General features: G+C 41.4%; 1 pseudogene; it reads right to left on the bottom strand.

Moving 5' to 3' along the window:
• Positions 1 to 19,723, bottom strand: part of LOC115202430 (methylmalonyl-CoA mutase, mitochondrial-like) — a 49,212-nt pseudogene that overhangs the window by 14,555 nt on the left and 14,934 nt on the right.

The following is a 19,723-nucleotide window of genomic DNA, read 5'->3' as shown; positions in this document are numbered from 1 at the left end:
TGGGGTCATAGGCAGCATTCCTCCTCCTCCAAACACGGCGAGTTGAGTTGATGCCAAAGAGATCCATTTTGGTCTCCTCTGACCACAACACTTTCACCAGTTGTCCTCTGAATTATTCAGATGTTCATTGGCAAACTTCAGACGGGCATGTATATGTATTCTTGAGCAAGGTGACCTTGCGGGCGCTGCAGGATTTCAGTCCTTCACGGCGTAGTGTGTTACCAATTGTTTTCTTGGTGACTATGGTCCCAGCTGCCTTGAGATCATTGACAAGATCCTCCCGTGTAGTTCTGGGCTGATTCCTCACTGTTCTCATGATCATTGCAACTTCATGATGGTGAGATCTTGCATGGAGCCCCAGGCCGAGGGATATTGACAGTTCTTTTGTGTTTCTTCCATTTGCAAATAATCGCACCAAATGTTGTCACCTACTCACCAAGCTGCTTGGCGATGGTTTTGTAGCCTATTCCAGCCTTGTGTAGGTCTACAATCTTGTCCCTGACATCCTTGGAGAGCTCTTTGCTCTTGGCCATGGTGGAGAGTTTGGAATCTGATTGATTGATTGCTTCTGTGGACAGGTGTCTTTTTTACAGGTAACATTCTGAGATTAGGAGCACTCCCTTTAAGAGTGTGCTCCTAATCTCAGCTCGTTACCTGTATAAAAGACACCTGGGAGCCAGAAATCTTTCTGATTGAGAGGGTGTCAAATACTTATTTCCCTCATTAAAATGCAAATTAATTTATAACATTTTTGACATGCGTTTTTCTGGATTTTTTTGTTGTTATTCTGTCTCTCACTGTTCAAATAAACCTACCATTAAAATTATAGACTGATCATTTCTTTGTCAGTGGGCAAACGTACAAAATCAGCAGGGGATCAAATACTTTTTTCCCTCACTGTACCTGGTATTCTATTATATTGTTTGCTTACTTATACAAATCATACTGCCAAAGTTTCCTTTAAAGTGACAATGGGCCCAGGGTTGCTGACCACGGGACTAGCGAAGTATACTAGTTCCTCACCTGGCTCTGGCAACCTCCACAGCCAGCTCCAGCAGGTTCCCCTCCCTGGTATGAGCACACTCCTCTATGGTCGCCAGACACCTCTTCGCAGCCTCAGCATCACGACTCGCCCTCACCTGCAGGAGAGATACATAGACTTGATATACATATAGAAATAGATCTTAACTTACTTATTCCTTTAGCTCCTAGTGAAGCAAATGGCCTCAACAGTGCATCTCCAGCGAACACTATATACAGTTGCAGCCAAATACAATAATGAAGCATTCAAATGAAGCATTCAAAGAAAAGAACACCCTGCCCACAATCAAACATGGGAAAGGTTAGATAACGCTGTGGGGTTGCTTTACTGCCTCTGGTACTGGGGTTTTTGAATGTGTGCAAGACATCATGGAATCAGCCAATTGTCAAGGTGTATTAGAGTGCAATGTGTCCAACATCTTTCTCTCTGTTAAAGGTTGTGGGCCTTCCAGCAGGACAACAAGCCTAAACAAACATCAAAAGCACCCTGGAATGTTTCAAGAAGGAACATTGGACTGTTCTGGAGTGGTCAGAGAAGAGTCCTGATCTGAATCACATCCATAACCTATGGTGAGAGCTAAAAACAGCAGTTGGTGGAGGGCACCCATCAAACATTGAAGAATCAGAGCAGTTTGCTGCTGAAAAGCGGCCAAATTGCCAGTAGGTGCAGCAAGCTCAGCAAGGGCGGCATGAAGCCTAGTGGTTAAGAGTGTTGGGCTAGTAACTGAAAGGTTGCTGTTTTGAATCCCAGAGCCAGCAAGGTGGAAAAATCTGTTGTTCTGCCCTTGAGCAGTTAACAACTAACCCCTGGGCGCCGATGAAGTGGATGTCCATTAAGGCAGCCCCCCACACCTCTCTGATTCAAAGGGGTTGGGTTAAATGCAGAAGACACATTTCGGTTGAATGCGATCAGTTGTGCATCTGACTATGTATCTTCTTTCCCCTTGTGGCTACAGTTATCCTGGCAAAAGGCTGTGCTTCCAAGCACTAGCTCCGGGGTGGCAATAATTTTGTTCATGCCATTTGTCTTTATTTTCTAAATTAAAATAGTAAACTTAAGTTACCAAAAATACTTTTGGTTCTGCAATGTTGAAAATCCAATAACATGTGGAGACAAAGTGTTGTTAAATGTCTTATTTTAGTAGAAAATATAGAATTATTTAAGAAAAGGGCAAGGGTGCCAATATATTTGGCCGCAACTATATACAGTGCCGTCAAGTATTCATACCCCTTGACTTAATCCACATTTTGATGTGCTATAGCCAGCAGCATACCACCCTGCATCCCACTGCTGGCTTGCTTCTGAAGCTAAGCAGGGTTGGTCCTGGATGGGAGACCAGATGCTGCTGGAACTGGTTACCAATGTAATTAGAGCAGTAAAACTAAAAACAATTGTCATACCCGTAGTATACAGTCTGATATACCACAGCTGTCAGCCATTCAGGGCTTGAACCCCCCAGTTTATAATTACATTTAGACAGTGCCATCACTCTCCAGTTTTTTCACATTTGTAATCCCAGTTGTTAACATGTGTTTCTGTCCTAATCAACCCTGTTAGAAACACAGCACCATAATAGTGAAACCACAATACCAGATATTGGCAGTTTATCACTTGGTAATGAGATTCTCTTAATTGACCTGTCCTGACTGGCCGAGGAGTCTTTTCTAGTAGCAGTGATTGGGACAACAATATAGAGAATCTGTAACGGCTGTCGTAGGTGAGAGAGGACCAAGGCGCAGTGGGTTGCATGCTCATCATTATAATTTGTTAAATAAACGTGAACGATAGACCGACAGTTTCACAGGCTACAATAATAACAGCAGTGCGAAATACAACTACCCACAATTAACAACCCCAAACACATACCTATATATAGGACTCTCAATCAGAGGAAAATAGAAACACCTGCCTCCAATTGAGAGTCCACACCCAAACCGAAACATAGAAAAACTAAACTAGACAGAACGTAGAAAATACAACCTAGAACATACCCAACACCCAGAACTAACAAATCACACACCCTAAACACAACCAACCACCCCGAACCAACCAAAACAAATACCCTCTGCCACGTCCTGACCAAACTACAATACAAATAATATCTAAACTGGTCAGGACGTGACAGAATCAGGGAAAAAAGAGGATGATGTCAGAAAGGCAGAAATTCCAGATTAATAAAACGATGACAGAAAGGCAGGAATTACGGATTAATAAGGGGAAATCACTATGGTAACTCAACCTTGAGTACCGGTAGTGAGTCCGTGATGGGTTTTTCCATTAAAAGATTGAAGCTGCCAAGCTAATGACCTTGTTAGAAATTAATTGGCTACTAAACCCAGTCAGACAAAGGAATCACTTAATACTAAGCCTCGAGGACACAGTAGCACACACACCAATCAAGACGTGATCACACAGGAAACTGCAAGCTAGCAAAGGACGGAGAGGGGTGTGGCACAGTATAGGCAGGTCGGCCACCAGGCAGACAGTCAGAACCGTGCACTAGGCCCATTTATCGGCAATCAAAAGCTGTCTCCAGCAATGGAATGGTGTATTCCGCAGCTTCTTGGCGTGAACTTTTTTGCAACTTCCGTAAAGCAGGGCATATCATCAATGAATAGGCTAGGATATTGAGATGAGCGAGATGCAACACTTTGCTCTCACACAATCACACACAATACCTGTACGTCACACTGTTCATAGAGAGGTAGCCATGGCACCAAACAGGGGAGAAGTTGAGCCTCGTGTCTCAACACTCTTAGTTGTTGCGGAAATTGACCCAATATGCGGTTAACTTTTTGGTTTTGATTTTTCTTAACGTTAAGGATCACAATTTCACACCCCTACTGTGTAGAGTGTATTTTCAACCAGCAACTATCAGGAAATAACACTGATAAAACATTCACACTTTACAGTGTTAGTTTCATCAGTTATTGTACTATATGATACAATACACAGAACATATTTTTTAAATAATTCATACTCAACACACCAGTGTTTCCTTCAGGATTTTATTCAACAGCGGTGGCAGAGGTAGAATTGGGGGGGTATAAGACGGGTGGGGTCTTCCTAGAGAAACATTTTTACAATTATAATTAGGTTTCCATACAAACCTTTTATGGGAGTGGGATCTTTTTGTGTCGGTAAAATGTATTATGCGAGAAATGGTGCAAATATTGATATAATAACCATCCTATCGAAGTAAACTTGGAGTCACGCAATGATATGTTGCATGATCCTCCCACTACGACTCAGGAAAGCATGCAGTTTATTAGGCAACAGATTAAATACATTTTGAACTTCACAGGGTGGTGAAAGTGCAAGGTGATGATTTTGATGCCCCTTTCCAACAAATATCAAGGGTCTTATTCTGGTGACATGTCACATCCTGACCAGTAAAGGGGTTATTTGTTCTTATAGTTTGATCAGGACGTGGCAGGGGTGTAACGCCCTGGCCATAGAGAGGGGTTTTTTGTTCTTTATTTTAGTTAGGCCAGGGTGTTACATTGGGTGGGCGTTCTATGTTCTTTTTCTAGGTTTTTTGTATTTCTTTGTTTTGGGCCGTGTGTGTGTGTGTGTGTGTGTGGCTCCCAATCAGGCACAGCTGATGTTCGTTGTTGATTGGGAGTCACACATAAGGAGCATGTTTCCCCTTTGGGTTTTGTGGGTAATTGTTTCTGTCTAGTATTTTCTGTGTAGAGTTAATCCTGACAGGACTGTTTTGCTGGCGTCTTTTGTTTATTTTTGTAGTGTTCTCTTTTTCATTAAAACACTAATGATGAACACATCCTCCGCTGCGTATTGGTCCACCTTTTCCGACGATGACTTCTCTGTTTCATCTGACGACGAAGACAGCCAGGGGGTATTTGTTTTATGTGGTTCAGGGTGTGTTTGTGTATGTGTTCATGTAGAGGGGCTATTTGGTTTATATGGTTCGGGGTGGTTGTGTATGTAGAGGGGTATTTGATTTATGTATTCCGGGGTTTTTGGGTTATCGTTCTGTTAGTTTATTTCTATGTTCTGTCTAGACGTTTGTATTTCTATGTTTTGGTAATGGGATTGGGGCCTTCAGTTGGAGGCAGCTGTCTATCGTTGCCTCTGATTGAATGTCCTATATTTAGGAGTGTGTTTGTTTTGGAATTGTGGGAGATTGTTTCTTGTTTTGCTGTAGGCCTGACGAGACTTTTTTTTTTTTTTTTTTGGTATACGTTGTGTTTTTCCTTCTTCACAAATAAGATGAGTATACATTTTCCCGCTGCGTTTTGGTCTACACCCCGCGACAGACATGATGATCGATGCTTGGCTGCCGTTTGACAAATAAAAATTATATTACTCTTTTGTCCATTATAATCTCATCATGTAGGCTATACCCACACTGTATTTGCGAGCTGTACGCTAGACCAGAGTGGTCACATTTGCTTTATAATGCTACATTTTTAGTGACAACCATCAGTAGTGTTGAAAACCCATTTAACTTATACGGTACATGGGAATGTATTTTTATGTGCACTACGGCATCACGCCGAACCTTTCCCACAACAAGTCAATTGATGGGAACACATCTCTGGTGGGGAAAATACACAAATGGTTTTTAGGCAGATTTTATATTCGCATGAAAATCTGTCACCAATTGGATGGGAATCTAAAGGACAATTACTCAAATGCATGAACATTTGAATATTCTCTCTTCCTTTGAAACTTATCTGAAAATCCAGGACAGTTTAATTTGATCTCTTGATCTTAATGACATTGCCAACCAATCCTATTCGGTTCGGTGCGCTGCTGCTAAATGAATATAGGAAACACTGCACACAGAGAACATAGGCAAGCGCTTAAGATAATCTCCCTTTTTCTCTCCTCTCTTCTCCCTCCCACTATCCTCTTCACATCCTCTCCTTTCCCACATTGTCCTAAACCCAGTCTGACAACGGATTCACTTATACTGTCTCGAGAATGCAGTAGCACACATACACACCAATCAAGACATGATCACGCAGAAAACAACTAACAATGATTCATATTCAACATCTGAGATGTACCTCAGAGATGCAATAAGGAAGCAATGGTACAGACTCCTCTTCTCTGAAGATGCTTTAGGTAAGACATGACGTCAGACGACAACCAGCAATACTTCATAGTTAAGAGAACACAAGTAAGTAAAGTAGCCTTGGCTCATAGGAGCAGGAGCCTATCTCTGTTTTCTATAGCGTGAGGCAGCTTGATGTACAAGTACACCCCCTGAACAGTACACAGTCTATCGCAGGGCATTACCCCCTATCTATCTCCTTTATGCTGAGTGCCAAGCAGGCCACTGACACCAACCACAAGGCCACTGAGTTGGTCCAAGAACCCAGACGAGCCCTTAAGAGAATCTCCTTTCTTATTTTCTCCCTTTCGCTCTCCTCTCTTCTCCCTCGTACTCTCATCTTCATATCCTCTAATTTTCCCTCCTTCATTCCCCCTCTAACCTTCCTTTTCTATCACTCTCACTCCGCCCCACTTCCCCTCTCTTATCTCCTGCTCCTCAGTGCCCCTCCCTTCTCCCTTGCCCACCTTTCTATGAATAGGTCCTAAACCCGTCGTCTCCATTTGCCTCGGGTCAAAGTATATGATTGCTTCCATGGCCTGTCTAAAACCTGAGGGGATAACTCACCATAGACAAAACATTTGGTCATTTACATTACCCTGGCCTGACAGCCTCTCTATACCTGATCAGCCATGTAGCTCTTTTCCAATGCTAAGTGACCTTCAAAGAGAGGCAGAGAGAAAGGAATTATACTGTGACCCACAGACATAGGTAAACAACGTCTTCTTGTCAGTAAGCCTCTACACATGATTGCCTCCTTCCGGACGCACTCACATATTATTACACACATGAACCATCATCATTGCTGGCATGTGCTTGAGGTCACACAGTTGGAAACATTTTGAAGAGAATGATTTAAAAAACTGTTGAACATTTGAACATAAAATTCAACTGAAATCTGTCTAAGTTATGAGCTTTCTAAACTGAAACCAACAGAAAGAGGGAGAGAGGTGAAAATATTTCATCTTCCTTTAAAAAGGTCCAATGCAGCTGTTAATAAAAATACACAGTACCAGTCATAAATTGACAAACCTACTCATTCAAGGGTTTATCTTTACTTGTACTATTTTCTACATTGTAGAAAAATAGTGAAGACAATAAAAATATTAAATAACACATATGGAAACATGTAGTTACCAAAAAAAGTGTTAAAGCAAAATATATTTTAGATTCTTCAAAGTAGCCACCCTTTGCCTTGATGACAGCTTTGGACACTCTTGGCATTCTCTCAACCAGCTTCACCTGGAATGCTTTTCCAACAGTCTTGAAGGAGTTCCCACATCTGCTGAGCACTTGTTAGCTGCTTTTCCTTCACTCTGCGGTCCGACTCATCCCAAACCATCTCATTTGTTGAAAAACAAATGATGGTCCCACTAAGCGCAAACCAGATGGGATGGCGTACCGCTGCAGAATGCTGTGGTAGCCATGCTGGTTAAGTGTGCCTTGAATTCTAAATAAATCACTGACAGGGTCACCAGCAAAGCACCCCCACACCTCCATGCTTAACAGTGGGAACCACACATGCAGAGATCATCCATTCACCTATTCTGCGTCTCACAAAGACACGGAACCAAAAATCTAAAATTTGGACTCATCAGACCAAAGGACAGATTTCCACCCGTCTAATGTCCATTGCTCGTGTTTCTTGGCCCAAGCAAGTCTCTGTTTTCTTATTGGTGTCCTTTAGTAGTTGTTTATTCGACCATGAAGGCCTGATTCACACAGTCTCCTCTGAACAGTTGATCTAGAGATGTGTCTGTTACTTGAACTCTGTGAAGCATTTACTTGAGCTGCAATCGGAGGTGCAGTTAACTAATGAACCTATCCTCTGCAGCAGAGGTAACTCTGGGTCTTCCATTCCTGCGGTGGTCCTCATGAGAGCCAGTTTCATCATAGCGCTTGATGGTTTTTGCGACTGCACTTGAACAAATGTTCAAAGTTCATGACATTTTCAGAATTGACTGACCTTCATGTCTTAAAGTATTGATGGACTGTCGTTTCTCTTTGCTTATTTGAGTTGTTCTTGCCATAATATGGACTTGGTCTTTTACCAAATAGGGCTATCTTCTGTATACCAACCCTACCTTGTCACAACACAACTAATTGGCTCAAACGCATTAAGGAAAGAAATTCCACAAATTAACTTTTAATAAGGCACACCTGTTAATTGAAATGCATTCCAGGTGACAGCCTCATGAAGCTGGTTGAGAGAATGCCAAGAGTGTGCAAAGCTGTCATCAAAGCTGTCATTGAAGAATATTAAATATAAAATATATTTTTTGAATTGTTTAACACCTTTTTGGTTACTACATGTGTTATTTCATAGTTTTGATGTCTTCACTATTATTCTACAACATAAAAAATGGTCAACTGCATTGTTGGTTAGGGCTTGTAAACAAGCATTTCACTGTAAGGTCTACCTGTTGTATTCGGCGCATGTGACATACGATTTGATTTTTAAGTACCTACTTTACTTTATTGAATGATCACTCATCATGAGCGGCACCATTAGTGGGTTTATGTTTTCACATTATCCCAAAACATCATATAGCCTATGTTTATTTATCACAATGTTTTTGGGATGTAAGGTGACACAATGTCTATTGTCTCTCAACCCCCCTGACATAAATAAACTCATCAAAAAAAGAAACATCCTCTCACTGTCAACTAAGTTGATTTTCAGCAAACTTAATACGTGTAAATATTTGTATGAACTCAAGATTCAACAACTGAGACATAAACTGAACAAGTTCCACAGACTTGTGACTAAGAGAAATTGAATAATGTGTCCCTGAACAAAGGGGAGGTCAACATCTAAATTAACAGTCAGTAAGTATCTGGTGTGGCCACCAGCTGCATTAAGTACTGCAGTGCATCTCCTCCTCATGGACTGCACCAGATTTGCCAATTCTCGCTGTGAGATGTTACCCCACTCTTCCACCAAGGCACCTGCAAGTTCCTGAACATTTCTGGGGGGAAGGGCCCTAGCCCTCTGATTCAACAGATCCCAAACGTGCTCAATGGGATTGAGATCCGGGCTCTTCGCTGGCCATGGCAGAACACTGACATTCCTGACTTGCAGGAAATCACGCACAGAATGAGCAGTATGGCTGGTGGCATTGTCATGCTGGAGGGTCATGTCAGGATCCCGTGTGGCTCAGTTGGTAGAGCATGGTGTTTGCAATGCCAGGGTTGTGGGTTCGATTCCCACGGGGGACCAGTACGGGAAAAAAATATATAATAAATGTATGAAATGTATGCACTCACTACTGTAAGTCGCTCTGGATAAGAGCGTCTGCTAAATGACTAAAAAATGTACAAAAAATGTAAGGTTGAGACTGCAGGAAGGACATGCCTTGCAACATGCCTACAAGCCCTCAGTCCAGCCTCTCTCAGCCTGTTGCGGACATTCTGAGCACTGATGGAAGGATTGTGCATTCCTGGTGTAACACAGGCAGTTGTTGTTTCCATCCTGTACCTGTCCTGCAGGTGTGATGTTCGGATGTACCGATCCTGTGCAGGTGTTGTTACACGTGGTCTGCCACTGCGAGGACGATCAGCTGTCCATCCTGTCTCCCTGTAGCGCTGTCTCACAGTACTGACATTGCAATTTATTGCCCTGGTCACATCTGCGGTCCTCATGCCTCCTTGCAGCATGCCTAAGGCACGTTCACGCAGATGAGCAGGGACCCTGGGCATCTTTCTTTGGTGTTTTTCAGAGTCAGTAGAAAGGCCTATTTAGTGTCCTACGTTTTCATAACTGTGACCTTAATTGCATGCCATCTGTAAGCTGTTATTGTCTTAACGACCATTCCACAGGTGCATGTTCATGAATTGTTTATGGTTAATTGAACAAGCATGGGAAACAGTGTTTAAACCCTTTAAAATGAAGATCTGTGAAGTTATTTGGATTTTTACAAATTATCTTTGAAAGATAGGGTCCAGTTTACAGGATCCAGTTTACAGGGTCCAGTTTATCTTTGAAAGACAGTTTACATAGGGAACATATGCTAACCTGTAGAGCACCTAGGCCTATATGTCTACATACTATGGTGCAATGGTAACAACACAATTAGAACACCTAGAATGTCAAGAATCAGGCTAGGTTACATACCTCTGGACGCTTGCTTTGTCACTTTCACTTCCCAAACACGCCTTTGTATTTTGACACTGCGCCAGATCCAGGTGTCAGAGGCTTTGTCAGAGGAAGGCCCAGAAAAATTGTCAAAGACTCAAAAACCCAAGTCATAGAATGTTCTCTCTGCTACCGCATGGCAAGCTGTACCAGAGCGCCAAGTCTAGGATCAAAAGGCTCCTCAACAGCTTCTACCCCCCAAGCCATAAGACTGCTGAACAATTAATCAAATGGCCACCCAGACTATTTGCATTGACCCCCCCCCCCCCACTTTGTTTTTACACTGCTGCTACTCGCTGTTTATTATCTATGCATAGTCACTTCACTCCTACCTACATGTACAAATTACCTCGACTAACCTGTACCCCCGCACATTGACTCAGTACCAGTACCCCCTGTATATAGCCTAATTATTGTTTTTAAATGTTGTTTAGTTTATTTAGTAAATACTTTCTTAACTGCATTGTTGGTTAAGGGCTTGTAAGTAAGCATTTCACTGTAAGGTGTTGTATTCGGCACGTGACAAATAACATTTGATTTAGAAATACAGCAGCAACAGCTGTATCTTTTAGTATCGTTCAGTTTTCTGTCCCCATCATTTCAGATTGACCATCTCGTTCATATGCATTGTTGCTGAGGCACTTACTACACACAAGCAGCGATGCAAGGTTGGCTGCAGGAGTATTTACATCATATTTACCATTTCAAACTGCTACTAACCATCTTCTGCATCTCTCTGTATCTTTTATCGGAAAACAGTGACATTTGGTGCCTTCTTCCCTTGATTTTCTGTATAAAGTGCAGCCAGGGACCGAACACTAGCTTGCTGCCATCTCTTTTTCCACTTTGCATAACTATCTTTACCTGCAATGTGCCTAACTATCAACTCTATCAGCCCCCCCCCCCAAAAAAAAAACCTTTAATCTGTGACATCAAGCTCCATATAAGGGCATATTGTGACCTAACCCATCTCCTCCCCTTCATCTACACTGATTGAAGTGGATTTAACAAGTGACATCAATAAGGGATCAGCATTAGAATCACAGGATCATGGAAAAGGAGAAGATGATCATGCTCACAATACAGTACAAAATGAGGTAAATCTGCTTCCCATCGCCATCTGTAGACAAAGTGAAGATGACAGAATACAAATCCAATTGTAACTAACACCAGCCAGCCTTGATTATGACTATAGGAAGCACAATCAGAAGGAGGAAAAAAAGCATACCATTCCGGGAAACCCGATAATCAATACAGAACGACAATATAGATCACTTTTCTGAACCTCTACTTGCAGTTGAATGCATCGATGGTTTTCGGAAATATGGAACACAAAACGTTTCTATTCTACCACTTAAAAAACAATCTGGGAAATGCGTCTGCTAGTGGGTCCCGATGCGCGCTAATCAGTGAAGACAAGATTATACATTATGATGATGGCTTACCTAGACATCTGTATGTTAAGTATGTGTTGTGGGATTTAGTCTCCATTTTTGGCATTCCTGTGACTGAGGTGGAAAAAAATCAACAAGCCAAAGACACATTTCCATTTGAACATAAAACTGTTGAGAAAACTTTGAAATTGAGCTTGAACTCTTGACTTTCATACTGAAGCTGATAGACAAGAGTCTACTGATAAATCTGGGTCTTGATTCAGGCTGGTTAAATTGACCAGGATCATAGGGCTATCAACAGGCTATTTGTTTGATTGGCATTGGCACGAATGCATCAAAAGTATGTACTGTAAGACAATGAGGGTTTGTTTTGTGGCATGTTGGGTAACATTCATGTTACACACCATCTTTATGAAATCCATTCATTTTAATTCTCTCCCGACCTCAAGTCTCATGATTCGGCCTTAATGTTATATTTCATGGACAAAAAAATTAATAAAACTGAAACAGAAATGTATTCTATTCATAATATAATAAAATGATTAGGGTGATAGTGCTGGTAAAGATCGAGAGCAACGTGAGGGGAAATGACAAGAATAAGCAGTGTTGTTAAAATTTAACAAATCTAATCATAGGCTTTAAATCGAAATTTCTTGTCACAAATAATACATTTTCATTACCCCTTTTATTATCTCATATGTCTATTCCCTTAGATTAGCCAGTCGTTTGGGGGAAACTACTGTTAGAGAGAACAATGTGTTCCTTCAAACCAGTCGATCAAGAGATGGGGGAATGTTGTTGTTTTTTTAACTCTGTTTATTCAGTTTTACACACAAGACAACACAAAACAATATAAATAATATACTAAACTAGAAAAAATACAAATAAAACATTTTAATAATTAGCTTTAAAGATACTGTACTTTAGACAAGTTAAACACACCGGGCAGAAGGCTACAAAGGTTAAAGGGCAATCTGTAGTACAGGGACAGAGCAAACAGCTCACCATTGTTCCTGTAAACAGACAAGGGATAGGGGTGGAGAAATGCAACCACTCACAGACAGTCATGGACACAGACCGACCATCCACTGACCAAAAATAAAGTTTACAATGCCTTAAAATAAAAAAATATATAATCATTTTATGTAAGCGTGAACAAAATGTACAAAACAAAAACTGGGCAAATCAAGCTCACATTTTAGTCTCTGACCGGGCAAGATGAACAAGGCATCCGCAGGTCACAATCAATAAGCACATCAACCTTAATGCCCCCCCCCCAAAAAAAACCACAAAGAAATGTTCAAATACAGACTTATTTTTGTTTTAAAATGAATGCCGTCAGAGGATGGACTGTTTAAAGTAAGAACGGAATGGGGCCCAAGCCTCATAAAACAGTTTGGGGTTCCCACGTGTATTGAATTAAAAATGTTCTAGTTTCAGAGAGCACAACATATCTCTCACCCAATATTTATAAGATGGGGGAGCTGCCATCTTCCAGTTCTGTAGTATTAGCCGTCTAGCTAAAAGAGTTGTATAAGCAGCAGTGTCCAACTGGATTCTTGACACGGGGGTACCTATGGACAGTACTCCAAAAAGGGCTGTAAGGGGAGACAGATTTATAACAGTGTCATATATAATCAGAGAAACACTTAAATATTAATTCCCAGAAACCTGACAGTTTATGACAGCCCCAAAACATATGCAACAGTGTGGTTGGTTCCATTTTACATCTGACACAGGTAGGATCAAAATCAGAGAATATACCTCCAAGTTTGGCCCCGGACCAGTGGATACGATGAACCACCTTGAATTGAATGAGGCTGTGTCTAGTACTACAAGAGGACAAATGCACCCTGTGCAGCACAGATTCCCAGGTGTCTTCCCCAAGTTCCTCCCCCAAATCCTTTTCCCATCGAGTCTTTAAAGGCAACAAAGAAGGGTTCTGTAAGTCATTAATGATTGCATATACATCTGAAATTGCTCCCCGAGGAAGCTTGTTCAGCTCAAAGATGCTCTCTATAGCTGTATTCGCAGGCCTATGGGGAAATTCAGGTGTGTTAGTTCTGACAAAGTTCCTAGTCTGGAGATAGCGGTAAAGGTGGGATTGGGGGAGGTTGAACTTTTCCTGTAGCTGAGCAAAAGAGGCAAATGTATCATCAAAGAATAATTGGGCTAGTGAGGAGAGGCCTAGTGAGTGCCAGATGGCAAATACCCTATCATTCAAAGATGGAGGAAATAAAATGTTCTGATTGATTGGGCCTGATAGAGAAAAGCCTCGGAGGCTAGAGGCTAAACGGAACTGATTCCAAATTTTAAGAGACTGCTTTACAATTGGGTTGACACATCAAATTCAGATTGGAGTAGTTGGCGCTCTTTATGTAGATCAGAGGAAGGATCCGTAGCATACTTCTCATCCAATGTGGCTATGGATTCGCTCAGGTCCCGAAGTCGTTGAGAGGGAGCTTTGTTTTGGTTGGCTGTAAAATAAATAATTTGGCCATGTAGGTATGCTTTGAGAGACTCCCATATGGTAGAGAAGGACATACCTGGCGCTGAATTAGTTTCTAGGAATAAGGTGATTTCAGAAGAAATGAAATTGACAAACTCCTTATCTGAGAGTAAAATGGGGTTAAGACGCCATTGATAACACATAGGAGGTCTCTGGAGAAACTCTAGTTTACATTTGAGTCATTTAGCATGGTGAATGGTCAGAAATAACAATACTCTCGTAAGTACACCGCCGAAGGTTAGGCAGACGTTTTTTGTCCAAAAAGAAGTAATCAATGCGGGAGTATGTTTGATGAACATGAGAATAAAGGGAATACTGTCTATCTGTAGGGTGTAGGAAACGCCAGGCCTCATACATAGCATATTTCTGAAGATAAGATTGAATAAGTAGGGCACATTTTGATGGGCCTGTAGTTCTTCGTGAGGACTTGTCAAGAACTGGGGACATTGTACAGTTGAAATCCCCCCCTAAAATCAACAAATGGGAATCTAAATTGGGTATAGCAGATAAAAGGAAGAAATTAAACTTGTGACATTCCAATTGAGAGCATAAACACTAGCCGAAACAAGAGGGGTAGAAAACAGTTTACAAGTTACTATGACGTATCGTCCCTTAGGGTCAGCAATAACCTCAGAAGCTACAAAGGGGTAGATTTATCAACCAAAATGGCAGCACCTCTTGATTTACTATGAACGTTAGAGTGGAACACTTGACCTAACCCAGATCCCTATGCATCCTAAAATGCTCACCAGTCCTCAAGTGAGTCTCTTGTAGAAATGCAACATTTGCATTCAAACCCTTTAAGTGTGCCAGCACCCTCTTACGCTTCACAGGGTTGTCAACCCCTTTGATGTTCCACGAAATGTACTTCATCGTATTATTTTCGGCCACCCTGAGCACTTCCGTTATACAACCCTGTCATTAGAGCATAGAGCGGAAAAGCAATGAGTACCCAAAAAACCCAGAATAACTTGTCTCAGAGTAATAATGTACGGTGCAAGATATTTGGAAAAAGCACAGAAAAATCAACTAAAAAGACAGAACGACAACATTAGAACTGAACAATTCAACCTCCTTCCTCCCCCCAACCACCTCTCCCCATCCCAGACAATACCTCCCCAAACGAGGTACAAGCCTAAATAGAACATAGTAGAAAGAGGAGGAAGGGAAGCGCTACTAAGGTATACAATAGTAAATGTTGGTAGACAGAAGGTGCTCTTTGGTAAAAGGGGTAAGTTGGTCATCAAAAAGAAATGAGGACCAAGGCACTCTTCATATAATTGATTAAAATGCCTTTATTAGTATGGCATGTTCAATAGAAACAATGTTTTAAAAATCCGACGCGTTTCGGCTGCATGGCCTTCGTCAGGGAGTACAAAGAAATAATACAATGTTCTCTTTTTAACAGCTTTTCCAATTAGCCCTAATTTGAAGAGGGAGTGGTTAAAATTGATTGGACACAGCTAGTAAGCAATACTATACACACTTTAAAGTGAAATACTGTAGCTATGTTATCATAAAAATTTAACTCCAAGCTAGAAGTATCAGAACACTTAGAAAGGTAGTTCTAACCTTAAATATGGCTGGGAGAAGTGTCAAGAATAAGAAAGCAATATATTCCATAGTACACTAGAACACAGCAAAACATGAACAACAAGAGTCTAAACATGGCTGAGGGCAATTGAGCAAAATGTCCACTAGATGACAGCAAATGGACCCATCACAACCCTACAGGAAGGGTGATAAATCCATATCTTCATTTAAACCCGGGTATTTAGTGGCCTGCAGTTTGTAAATCCCAAAACTTTCCCTTTGGTTTAACTGTTTAAGACGGTCCCCTTTTCTAATAGAGGCCGGGATATGATCAATACCCATAGCTTGTAGGGAGGCAGGGTTGCCATGGTGTAAGGACGTATAGTGCCTTGCCATGGGGTAGTCGTCATTGCCAACCCGTATGGCGTACTTGTGTTCCGCTAGGCGGTCTTGAAGGCGTCTCTTTGTCCGTCCAATGTAGAACACCTTGCACTGTGGACATTCCAATCTATAGATGACATGAGTGGTTTTGCAGTTAATGAAATGTTTGACGTAATACTCCATTTTGGAAGCTGTATCAACAAAATACTTTTTCTGTGCAATATTTCTGCAATGGTTGCACTGGTTACATTTAAAAGAGCCTTTGGGTTTGTGGCCAAGTCAAGTTTTTTGAGAGTCACCCGGAAGAGAACTGTGGACTAATTTGTCCTTTAGGGTAGGACATCTCTTAAAGCTTATGACTGGTGGCTCAGGAAAGACTTGGCGTAGTAGCGTATCTCTTTGTAGAGATAAAAATGATTCAAGGAAGATCAGTGCATTCTGGTGTAATGTAAACAACTGGTAAACAATATAATCATAAAGGCATCATTCTTTTTAATCTTTCAGTTGAACTTTGACTTCGCACTTCAAAGTTTAACCAATCCAAAGTCTTACCTTTTGTCAGCTTAATAATATCCCTTGAGGATAAAAAAAATAAAAAATCTAGGAAAACCTATTTGTAGTGTTATAGGTCAGAGGTTGTCAGACTGATGAGATATCTAGAGCCAGTCTAACAAGATAACAACATCTCCCCAGGTTCCAAGAGTTTGTTGTCCTTTTGGTATGATTAGGATTATGTAGCAAGGTCAAGAAAAACATGGCCTTAGCTTTGATGCATTGAAGCATTGTAGGCCAACAATGCACGGCTTATGTTACATGACATGTACTTACCAGGAATCTCTTATGTTTCCTAGAGGTCTGGACTATTTAGACTATCATACTACTCCTGTAGAGCCATTATCTATGCTCTCTGACTGACCCACCGAAGGGTCTACCAGGCCCAAAGAGCAGAGCACGTGTGTGTGTGTGTGTGTGTGTGTGTGTGTGTGTGTGTGTGTGTGTGTGTGTGTGTGTGTGTGTGTGTGTGTGTGTTGCCTCCCAGGCCCAGCAGCAGGTACATATTTGGAGAAATGAAAGTAAGAGGGCTCGAGGACTAGTTGGGTCATTTTACACATTGAGTCTTCGGGTGAGTGTGACACTGACCCTCTATAGTTTGTCAATCTGCTTGTTGCGTACGTTGGTGTTGTCGATAGCAGTACATCCACAGACTCCTCTTTCTCCAGACGGTACTTATTCACCCCAACAATCACCTCTGATCCTGGGGGACACAACCAGAGAAACACACAGTCAGAGAGGGGACCGAGTCAAGCACACACACACACACACACACACACACACACACACACACACACACACACACACACACACACACACACACACACACACACACGTAACTGAGTAAGAAATATATCCTGTTTTATTTGTGAGGTTCGCAAAAATTAGTTTCCTAAGCAGTGACTTCATGTTATTGAGTTCATGTTTGAATAGGTCTTATATTTTCAATTATTCCTATTGACAGGTTTCATTCATGGGTACTTGACTGACGTCATGTGGTTGGTTGACGGTATTGCAGCCTAGCTCCTGTATTATTTTTGACCATGATTTTCCCTAAAACTGTTTCATGCTGATGGAATTTATGGTAGGTAGGAAATGCTTCTCCACTCCTTTCCCAGTTAAAGGCACTTTCTTTTGATATAATTATGTCCAAATTGTCACAGAATATGTATGAACTAACGTACAATGTAATGACATGTAGTTTTATTGTAATCTAAAACGTATTATGGTTGTTTTAACCAAGTTTTCATGCTAACTTGTTAGCTGTGCTAGCTCTTGTCCTGTTAGCCATGTACACTGTTAGCTAGCTTGTTTTCAACATGTGCGCCCCAAACATAGAAGGTTCAACATTTTTGTTGAGTTATCCTTTTCTGTTGTAGGAGTGTGAGAAGCCATAAGTCTAACACTAACACTGCAGTGCATGTTATTGTCTGTCCCAAGTATGTGAATGAATGTGTTGTCTACAGGGTATTTGTTCTATGTAATTGTTATTGTGTATTTGATCATTTTACATGGAGCTCATATGAATTAAGAAAACATGTTAAAATACTATACGACCAAAACAAGAATAATATAAGATTGTTAATGGAGTTGTAATGGAGAATTAATGGAGGTTGAGAGAAGCCAAAAGTCGAATAACACTGTGGTGTGTAAATGTCTGTCACAGAAATAAAAAATAAAGTTTACATGAGCTCCAATACCATCATGTCCATGCCTGCTGATTGGTTGCCTCTGAAAAAGTTAAAACTAGAAGGTTACACACACACTCCACCCCATCTCTCCTGAGTCAACCCCCCGACCACGCTGCTGGCTGCAGTTCACTTTTCCACGACGGCTAGTTAACATCATGCACACATTTGAAACTGTAGGGAATAGAAAGTAGGGGAAAAGAAAGTAACCCACCCCTACTGTAATCAGTGAGCTCCTATCAGAGCCCCACCTCCTGTCTTCTCCCTTTCTAACTCTCCCCCGCCTCTCTCAGCATGCAACAAAGCAGTAGAGTACAGCTGGGCATCTTTGCGTGCTAACAAGGCCAACCACTGCCAATGTTCACAAGAAGCACATCGTAAATGTGGTACTGGCACCAACCCTTTATATACAGTTGAAGTCGGAAGTTTACAAACACTCAGGTTGGAGTCATTAAAACTCGTTTTTCAACCACTCCACAAATTTCTTGTTAACAAACTATAGTTTTGGCAAGTCGGTTAGGACATCTACTTTGTGCATGACACAAGTAAATTTTCCAAAAATTGTTTACAGATTATTTCACTTATAATTCACTGTATCACAATTCCAGTGGGTCAGAAGTTTACATACACAAAGTTGACTGTGCCTTTAAACAGCTTGGAAAATTCTAGAAAATTATGTCATGGCTTTAAATCAAAACAAAGTGTATTTGTCACGTGCGCCGAATACAACAGGTGTAGACCTTACAGTGAAATGCTTACTTACAGGCTCTAACCTATAGTGCAAAAAAGGTATTAGGTGAACAATAGGTAGGTAAAGAAATAAAACAACAGTAAAAAGACAGGCTATATACAGTAGCGAGGCTATAAAAGTAGCGAGGCTACATACAGACACCGGTTACTCAGGCTGATTGAGGTAGTATGTACATGTAGATATGGTTAATAAAGTGACTATGCATATATGATGAACAGAGAGTAGCAGTAGTGTAAGAGGGGTTGGTGGGTGGTGGGACACAATGCAGATAGCCCGGTTAGCCATGTGCGGGAGCACTGGTTGGTCGGCCCAATTGAGGTAGTATGTACATGAATGTATAGTTAAAGTCACTATGCATATATGATAAACAAAGAGTAGCAGCAGCGTAAAAAGAGGGTTTGGGGGGGTTGGGGGGGCCACACAATGCAAACAGTCCGGGTAGCCATTTGATTACCTGTTCAGGAGTCTTATGGCTTGGGGGTAAAAACTGTTGAGAAGCCTTTTTGTCCTAGACTTGGCACACCGGTACCGCTTGCCATGCGGTAGTAGAGAGAACAGTCTATGGCTGGGGTATTTGACAATTTTTAGGGCCTTCCTCTGACACCGCCTGGTGTAGAGGTCCTGGATGGCAGGCAGCTTAGCCCCAGTGATGTAC

This window comes from Salmo trutta, chromosome 1 (genome assembly GCF_901001165.1).
Source record: "Salmo trutta chromosome 1, fSalTru1.1, whole genome shotgun sequence".
In the NCBI taxonomy this organism is placed as follows: domain Eukaryota; kingdom Metazoa; phylum Chordata; class Actinopteri; order Salmoniformes; family Salmonidae; genus Salmo; species Salmo trutta.
This window is presented reverse-complemented; position numbering and strand designations above follow the sequence as displayed.